A 9,871-nucleotide genomic window follows, 5' to 3' on the forward strand; every position below is an offset into this window, starting at 1 on the left:
AGGATTGTTGAGTTATTGGATGTGGCAGATGAAACAAGTTTTTTTCTCTGATTTGCATAAATTTGTCTGCACACTTAACAGTGTGTTGATAAGAAGAGTAAATAAATGCAGAAGTTTTGCCTTTCCCTATCGTGCCTCAGCTGCTATCACCAAGGAGTCGCTTGGATAAAGCATTTATTCTACAGTGGGAAACAGTCCAGCCCCATCAAAGCTTTGCATGCTGTGTAGGGACTGCCTACTGAATCAATGTGGAGAGTCACTAAATGGTTGAACGTTTAATCTATCTGCAAATGAAATTAACTGGACAAACCCAGAAGGATTCAGTCTAAATAATTCTCCTGAACTGAGCATAAATCCTACGGTGACAGATTTTAGAAAAATACATGGTGTAATTAAAAAAGTGCAGAGAAGGAAAGCTCTTTTCCGTTTGTACTCACAAATGTTGTGACAGTCAAGCACATTAATAAAACTGTACAGGACTAATTTGGAGAAACCTTTGTGCTGCCTTTGCAAATATACGTAAGTGTCCCTTGTGCAGTTTGCAGCCTACCAAGAAGGACAGACAAGAAGCTGTGTCTTCATCCTCTGTTCAAACCTGACTGACACCATGTTACATGTCCATGGCAAAGTGAGGATGGACAGAGCAGCAGTAGAATGGCCCTTCCCTATCAACTCACTGGGACTGAGGATTTACAGCCTGTGGTAAAAGGAAATAGTGGGATAATCTGCCATGAAACAACAGGTCTGTATGGAAATCTTGTTCTTAAACTTCTGTCTCTGAGGAGAAACACTAGGGAATCCAGAGCAGGTCCAGAAAGGGGCTATAATACAGAAGTTTGATTTTGTCTCCCCTTTTTGGGTTGCCATCTGCTTTATCACTTACAGAATGTTAACATTCTTTAAAAATGGGCAGATGGACCTCATTCAAGTTCTGACAGTAACTCTTTGTTATTGGTACAAATAGCTGCAGAGGTATTTAATTACCATTAGTAGTCATCAGTTTGCTGTGAGCTGGTGACATTCAGAATAGTGAGCAGGCTGCATTCTTTGTGTCCAGTGAGTTCATAGAAAGTTAAACCTACTTTTGACAACAGCCTGAAGCTTAGCTACCATTAACCCCTCTTCAGTTACTGGATGATGTGTTTGAACAGTATGAATGATTAATGAAGGTTAAATAGTCCAGTTTCTATCTTAAAACCTTTTGTTATTGGCAAAGGGCAGGGCAACTGGCAAGGTGAGCAGAAATTCAAGTGTTTGGTTTTCACCAAATAGTTCTTGGCAAATTTAAATTATTATGAGATGGTAATTTCAGAGGGAAATTAAGGTCTGGGGCCAAAGAATGTAATTCTTGCACGTTTGGCAAAATTAAACCAATCTTGCTTATGAAATTAAATTTCTCTGCTTATCTTTTTCTCAGGAAACACTGCAAAGTATTGCAGTATGTAAAAATAACCAGCCCAGCAAAAGAAGAACATTTGGTTTTATTCTTTGTGCCTTTCTTAGACGATACAAACAAAAGGAACTAAAACTCTTGGTAGCTCCTTTATTACCTACTCTACCCTAATTCCTGCTCAGAATTTGGCCATCTGCAGTTTTGCAGAGGTGAGATTAACTTTTGACACCATAATATTTGCTTGTGAATCCATGGTATAATGTTTGCCAGTTCTGTGTGAGGAGATGATCCTGGAAGCCTCAGAAGTTACAGGTCCAGGCTTTAGGGTTTCCTTTGACCTCGGACAGTCTGGGATTGCCTTTATACCTGTGAATAAGAAGCCAAAGGCAGAGACCAAGCGAAAGGCAAAGCTATTCAGCCAATGCTCTGCAATTCAAACTGTGGTGGGCTGCTTTTTTTCTTCCTTCTTGCACATTATCATTGCGAAGAAAGCTAACACAGGCCACTGACTTCTTTAACAAATGTCCTTTGCTGACATCTTTCCAGCTTTATTGACTACTGGAGCTTTTCAGAGCAGTAACTGACTGGTGAGCAATTCCAACAATTCATAGGAAAGAAGTGTCCTGTTCATACTCCTCATTTGGAGTAAGGAGGCCGACAGAAAAAAACCCATCTGCAATGCAGTTTCACTTCTTATATTCTCACTTTTCAGGGAGAATTGTCCTTTGACAGGTCCAGACCCTGTTTCCTGTTTTTCCTTTAAATCTGCTTTAGAGACTGTGTGACTATCAACAGTGCTCCAGAGATCCTAGTTTCCTATCTGTGCTGGTTTTGGCTGGGGTAGAGTTAATTTTCTTCGTAGTAGTGAGTATGGGGCTGTGTTTTGGATTTGTGCTGAAAACAGTGTTGATAACACAGGGAGGTTTTAGTTACTGCTGAGCAGTGCTGACACACAGTCAAGGCCTCTTCTGCTTAGGGACATGGTTTAGTGGGTATGGTGTTGTTGGGTTGATGGTTGGACTCGATGATCTTGGAGGTCTGTTCCAACCTTTAATGATTCTATGATTCTATTCTATGCTTCTCACCCCACCCCACCAGCGAGTAGGCTGGAGGTGCACAAGAAGTTGGGAGGGGACACAGCCAGGACAGCTGACCCCAACTGACCAAAGGGGTATTCCATACCAGATGACATCATGCTCAGCATACAAAGCTGGGGGAAGAAGAAGGACAGGGGGGATGTTCGGAGTGATGGCATTTGTCTTCCCAAGTAACCGTTATGCGTGATGGAGCCCTGCTTTCCTGGAGATGGCTGAACACCTGCCTGCCCATGGGAAGTAGTGCATGAATTCCTTGTTTTGCTTTGCTTGTGTGTGTGGCTTTTGCTTTACTTGTTAAACTATCTTTATGTCAACCCATGAGTTTTCTCACTTTTACCCTTCCGATTCTCTCCCCCATCCCATTGTGGGGGGAGTGAGCAAGCGGCTGTGTGGGGCTTAGTTGCCAGCTGGGGTTAAACAACAGCACTATCTTTGAGCAATCTGTATGGATGTTGTTTAGAACTGGCTCTGTCTTAGGTTTTAGCCCAGTATTATGGTTTTTTTTCTTTTCATCAGGCTTTACAGAGCTTTAAACCCAGATTACAACTGCTATTTGGGGACTAGGAGGGAACTTGGAGCTCCCCTTTAATTTGAGCTGTGGTCATTGCTCCAGTGGTGCTGCTAAGAGAGGTGTGGAGAGTCCCAGAAGGAAGAGTTGTAACATGAATGTGCATGAAAGAAAATGTGATAGTAGGGTGCTAGTACAGAAAACACATTTAGTGTAATGCACCTGTATGCATTGCATAGGAAGAATAAGGAAAGTCATCTTACATATTTGCGTGGATCCCAGTCAAAGGTAGAGGCTCCCACAGCAGTGGTGCAGCAGCATTTTTGTACAAGGCCACAGCCACATCTTCCAACTAGGAACTCACTCGTCCTAGCCCTCAGTATATCAGTGACCATAACAAAAATATGTCTGATCCACACATCTCAAAGCAAAGGATTGGTTCTCACTTATTAGAAGTAACTATTCAGCCTTCAATAAAATGTCAACTGCTTTAAGAGTTTCCATTGTAATATAGTGTAGTGTACACAGTCTAAAGTATGGGATCTAAAAAACATTAAAAGGCTATATGATGTCACTGTGACTACAGCCACAGTCCCATCTCATTTCAGTGACATCTGTTACCTACAGGGAAAAAAGTATATTATCCATGGGTGATTCAACATTGATTCTTGTCTCATTTTCTGTCCAGTATCAGAGCTCCATAAATAAAATCACCAGTGACAAGACTGTTCTGGCATTGAAGGAAGATGATAGTTAATTGACCACTAGCCTTGTAGAGACATCACTGAGATGGGTCACAAATGACTGCTAGGTCGCGCTCATTAGGAGCAGAGTGGACACATGTTCAACCTGTGCATTCCCGTAAACAGGAGAGTATTATAATCACTTAGAAATATTTTTTCAGTAGCTCTGGTGTGTTTGGGAAACAATTTTGTAAAAACATCTGTGTCACGCATGTATGCCCTCCAGATACTGTGAGTAACATCTGGACTTGCCTGAGTAATGCTTCTCACATTGTTTCCTGTTTTCCAAAGCAATCCAGCGCCTACCCCAGGTAGAACACTAATTATTAGTTAGAAGAGGATTAGAAAGGCACAGCTGTGCCTGATGTGACTCCCATACTCCTGCTGTAGCGGTGCATACTAGTCTAAGGCAGCCTTTCTGCCTTAACGAAATGTCCAACCCCAGGGTATATGCCTCAGAGTCAAACGGGACCTGAATTAACTTTTGCCAAAGTGAGGGCTGACATGCAATCGCTCCACTTGACTTCTGGAGACCTTCCTCTGCAGGTTGTTCTGTTTCGTTGTGTGACTTCTGTGCTTCTTGTTTCCTAAGATACATGCTGCGTGGGAGCAGGCACTGTCAGTCAGACTGGCCCTGAGTTAGATAGGTACCTTGTCTATCTAACAGTTTAAGAGGTCAAAGTGTTTAGATGCAAATGGGCATCCAAGTTTTCTGAACTCCCATTTGTTAAACTCTACTCTTGAGCTGTTGCGGTAGAAGGTGTGTCAAAGTGCCGGGACATGCAATGGAGTGTGTGTAGATTACCTGCTGGTCACTCCAGAGGAGGAGGTCTGGGGCTGGAGTGAGGGAGGTATTTCCTAGCAGGCTCCTTTCTCTGTGGTGCTTCTTTAGGAGGACGTATCTAAGACGCAGCTTGGCATGATGGGGAGAACCTGCTCTGCCATCCAGGGCCCTACAGAGACAGTGACTCTCTTGCCATACCCTGAGATATAGCTGCTGTGAAATGGAGGTCAGTGTCCCCCTAAACATAAAATATGGCAGGTCTGTTCATAATGACACTCATGCCCCAAGACATGCAACCTAAATTTTTTTAACCTAAAATAGGCCCCTTCAGAGCACTCCAGGGTAGATTGCTGGGCTTGTAACCAAACAGATTTTGGTAACAAAGTTGTGACCACTCGGTGTGCCGCAAGCAGAGGAATCTACCTGAATTCACCCTATGCCTTCAGTGGTTGTCAGATGCTGAAGCCTCCCTGAGGCCACAAGGATTAAAGAAACGTCAACAAATGTCAACATCCCCATCAGTTTCTATGATTTTCTTAACTCTGTCTTAACTCCTGTGGGGAGCAGGGAGTTGGACTCGATGATCGTGGATCCTTTCCAACTTGAGATGTTTTATGATTCTATGGTTTTATGTTTTTCTCTTCTGTCACCTTTCTAGAGTTAGGGTGTTTTTGACAGCATGCTTCTCTAAATTTCTTGGCAGCCATTTATTCTTTCCTTTTCTGACACACATGCTGTTAATAGTTGGGCTGAGAATGTGAGTTACACCTTTAAAATAACTATTAAATATAGAGCTTAATATGGTGGGCACCTGAAGCTTATAATACTTGCCTTTAACCTTAATCATGTGACAGGCATGAGAAGGTTAAGTGAAACAATTTACAAATGAATATTTTGTAATGTATTAAGCCAGGAATTGTGCACACTCTGTGCACTTTTCTGAGTCACTAGTAAGTATCTTAGTATGTTGCCATGAAGAGTGTAAGAAATGTTCTCGTTGCTATGTTTTGGAATACTTTTATTTATAAGCATGGTTTCCAAGGCAAAACCCTTGCAGGTTGATGGCAGTCTATACGTCCAACTTACCCAAAGATGGAAGCAGACGTACATTTGTTGCTTGCTCTACCTGAACAGGAAACAAGGCTAAGTAATTCTGGATAATTAGATCTGTGCAAATGCTGCAGCTGATTTTCTATAAAATTCTCTTAACTTTTTTCAGAGAAGTTGTGCAGACACCCCTTTAATTGTGCCAGGGATACTTATGAAAACATTTAAGTGAATGTTGAAAAATACATACAGAAATTAATTTTGAAATGGAAAATAAAAGTATGAGCATCAAGCCTAAAAATGGGTTGCTAGGACCTTGCAGCACTTCCCATCCTGTTATGATTTACCCCCTCAATATCTGTGTATGAGGTACAGATAAGGAATGGAAGAATAGAGCATATCATCCTTCCAAGTTCACAAAGGATGTTTTCGGCAGTCCGCCATGCAAGGAGGTACCTTCACCTTTGCATTTTCATACCTGTCTGGGAAATTTTTCAGAGTTACATGATATGACCTGTACATCCAGGTTTAACAGCCATCAAGACTTTCAAAGAGAAAATGGTGCAAAAGTCTACCCAATAAATTGTTGGCTTAAAATTACTTGCCCAGTCACCTTTTTTTTTCTTTTTGCCAAGCCCAGTTAATTCAGTCTTATTGACATATATAAGAAGGAGAAATGGTTAGCAAATATTCAGAAATAGATATTTAGTCCTGTTTACTGTCCTTCCTGCCAAATTATGGCTGGCTTTTAGAAATAGGGTAAAATGTCCATAAGTTCAGAAAGACTGAAATTTATCCCATTATATAAAGTAGATAATGAACCGCCTAAGGATTTATTTATACATACAGTGTATAATATTTGAAAGAATGATTAGGAGGGCTGAATCACACTTCAGCAGCCATTTTTTGTGGGGAGTAGTAGAATTTTAATTAGCTTCATATTCATTACTCACCCGATACATAGTCTCTAATTGCACCTTCAGTGTATTTTGCTGTCACTGGAGCTCACTTTTATTAACTATAATCATTGAAGGTTTTATGAAGCCTATCTATGGTATATGAATACCACAGTGCAAATGAATCACTCAGCCTTACAAAAGTGTCATGAGCATTTGCCAGTAGGTAAGTAGATTTTGTACTTGCACTGGCATGACAATTATGAGAGGTTAAAGAAAAAAGTGATTTATTTGACCACCAAGGAAAAGCCTGGTAATTGAATAGGCAAATTTTGCAAGCTTAAAGTAATTTACTCAATTTTTTAAAGAAAACTTTGTTTAGAATACCAGTTGGGTAAATTTCTTTTTTTTTTTTTTTAATTCCTTTTCTATTTTTTGATCATTAACAACACCCAATTTGATCAGCATAGAATAAAAATGCCCATGACAATTGTGCTTCTCTGTCCATGCAGTTATACAGAAACTGTACATGCAAAAATAAAATACATAATTTTATTTATGTTTTTTATTAAAATCTTATGTGAAGGTGTTTATCACCCCTGTTTTCAGAGTATGAACTTCAGTAGCAGCATTGAAGACCATAGGCTTCTAATCACTTTGGGGTGCAAATTCACCACCATGAGAATCGATCCCTGCTACTGATGGGTTTCTGTTTCTGCTCCATCTGTAAGTTTCTGTGTGACCTCCTCTTCCCCTGTACTCTCACCTTCTCTGTTTGGATTGTAAACTGAAAATCATAAAGTCATATAATTGAAATTACTCACTTCTGCTGCATCCTGAGAGCAGAAGCAAGGTTTTTTACATGTGATTCTGAGAGGTTTGGGGTAGTATCTGGGCAAAAAGTCCCCATCTGGGTGGGCGCATCTCACTGGTGAGTTGCAACCTCTCCCATCTCTGAGAGTGGGAATATTGCACCCATAGAGAGACACCTGATTATTGAGGCACCTCTGAATGCACTATAGGGTTGTTGAGGTATTAGATGTGGCAGATGAAACAAATGTCTTTCTCTGGTTTGCATAAATTTGTCTGTTAACAGAGTATTGATAAGAGCAGTAAATAAAATTACCATGATAAACAGCAGTACCGTACCCAGACTTCCATTTCTGTGTCTGTTCTTTATAAACTTTTTTCATCTTTTAATAATACAGGTAGTTCATACACAAACATAAAATGATTGGTGAAAAATGAGTTATCTGGTGACTATGGTGGAAGTACTGACCTTGCTTTTATTCAATCAAATTTCCAATAATAAGGATGTAAGATTTGCCTAGAGCAGGCCTGAACTGGGATTAAGGATGGCAGCTGTCAGTGATTTTTGCCTGCAAATTAATGTCACTAGATGCTTCTGTCATACAGAAATGATAATAAGGAAGTAATTAGCGTTTGCAGTATTAATCTTGTTGGGGTAGGAATTCTTTCAGAGATCATGATTTTTCTTTAATTTCTCAATTGGCCATTAAAGAATTGTGAACTGGTACTGTGTGTCGTTCTCCCACTCAGAAAATGTCAATCAAATAGAAAGATTAAAATAAGTAAGTGCTGCTTATATGCCTACAAAAGAGAGAAGCAGATGGAAGAGTGATTTGGTCTGAAATTTTTTCTTTGCTGGTATGGCACCTGCAAAAATGAAGTAGAAAGTAATATCAGACAACAAGCTGTTCTCCAGTGCTTCTAACCAAGTTGCATTGAAATTAGTAAAAAAATTTCCAAAGGGAATCAGTTTGGATCTGAAATTACTAAATTGAGTTTCAGGAGTTTGTAATAAGAAAAGTGTGTGACTGTTTTACTGTTGGCCAAAAACTCCTTCAGGTTTTTAAAACTTTGTTGTCTCTCAGTTGAGAATGGCATTTAGATGAAATGATATGAATGAATGAAGAAGTGGTTGCAACTCCAAAATATATTGAGGCAAATTTTAGTTTAAACCCAAATCTGGCTCTGTATGCTGAGGTCATATCCCAGAAGACAGGACTCTACCCCAATGCCAAAGAGCCTTCACTTTGGCATTAACGCACCAATGAGAATGGAGACTACATCAGTTTTCTTCTCTGACTTCTGGAAGACCCTGTCACTATCTTTTCTCTTTTAGCATTGCTGTGTTAGAACCCTATCCCTGTTGAAATTAGTGGCATAATTGCCAATGAGCAAGGTTGGGATGGTGCAAGGATGTGAGAACATTTGAATGACAAGGTTGCTATGTTGGGATCTCAGATGTTACTAATAGTGTTTGGTAGACTCAGATTTGGATGCTACCACCAGGGCTTCCATTTCTCAGGATTGCTTTGTTGATCGCTGTTGCTCTCACCTCTCTGTTAATGTGGCTGCTGATTTTTTGCATAAATGCACATCAAGATATATTTCTGGAAAAAATATACCCCATCTCATAGTAAGTAAATGACAGTCAATCATCCTTGCAATGTTCCCAGATAATTAGCCGCTGGGCCTGTCTAATTACTTCCATGAAACATGAGTTGTCTTTCTTAAATTTCTGAAATATGGTCTTGGAAGTCTCAGGTAACACAGTGGTTAGCCACTGGCTGGTCAACAGTGATAATTAATAAAGCTTATTAGTTGTAGTTGAATAAGGGATGGTAAAATATGGATATGCTCCTTACTTTCAAATTATTTATTAATTATTTTATAGTACTTCTTCCACAGTAATGATTAACTTGTTTTAATAATATATCAATGTGATCATGTATACATGAAAAAAATATACTGGTTCACTTTGCACATGAGTAGAAATTCAAAACAGACAAGTCTGTAGCAAAAGACACTAAATAGGGCTCAGAGAATTTTACAACTGCACATTCTTTAAAGTTTGTATTTCATGACTCAGGAAAAAAAGGAGAGCTTATGAACTTTGGAAGAAGGGGCAGACATCTTAGGAGGACTACGAAGATGTCATGAGGTTATGCAGGGAGAAAATTAGAAGGGCCAAAGCCCAACTAGAACTTAATCTGGCTACTGATGTAAAAGACAATAAAAACTCTTTCTATAAATACATTAGCAACAAAAGGAGGGATACGGAGAATCTCCATCCTTTATTGGATGTGGGGGGAAACATAGTGACAAAGGATGAGGAAAAGGCTGAAGTACTTAATGCCTTCTTTGCCTCAGCCTTTAATAGTAAGACCAGTTGTTGTCCAGGTACCCAGTCCCCTGAGCTGGAAGAGAAGGACGGGGAGCAGAATGAAGCCCCCATAATCCAAGGGGAAATGGTTAGCGACCTGCTACACCGCTTAGACACACACAAGCCTATGGGATCCACCCAAGGGTACAGAGGGAGCTAGCGGAAGTGCTCACCAAGCCACTTTCAATCCTTTATCAGCAGCCCTGGCTAACC

Source organism: Pygoscelis adeliae, unplaced genomic scaffold (assembly GCF_000699105.1).
Source record: "Pygoscelis adeliae isolate BGI_AS28 unplaced genomic scaffold, ASM69910v1 Scaffold223, whole genome shotgun sequence".
NCBI lineage: Eukaryota > Metazoa > Chordata > Aves > Sphenisciformes > Spheniscidae > Pygoscelis > Pygoscelis adeliae.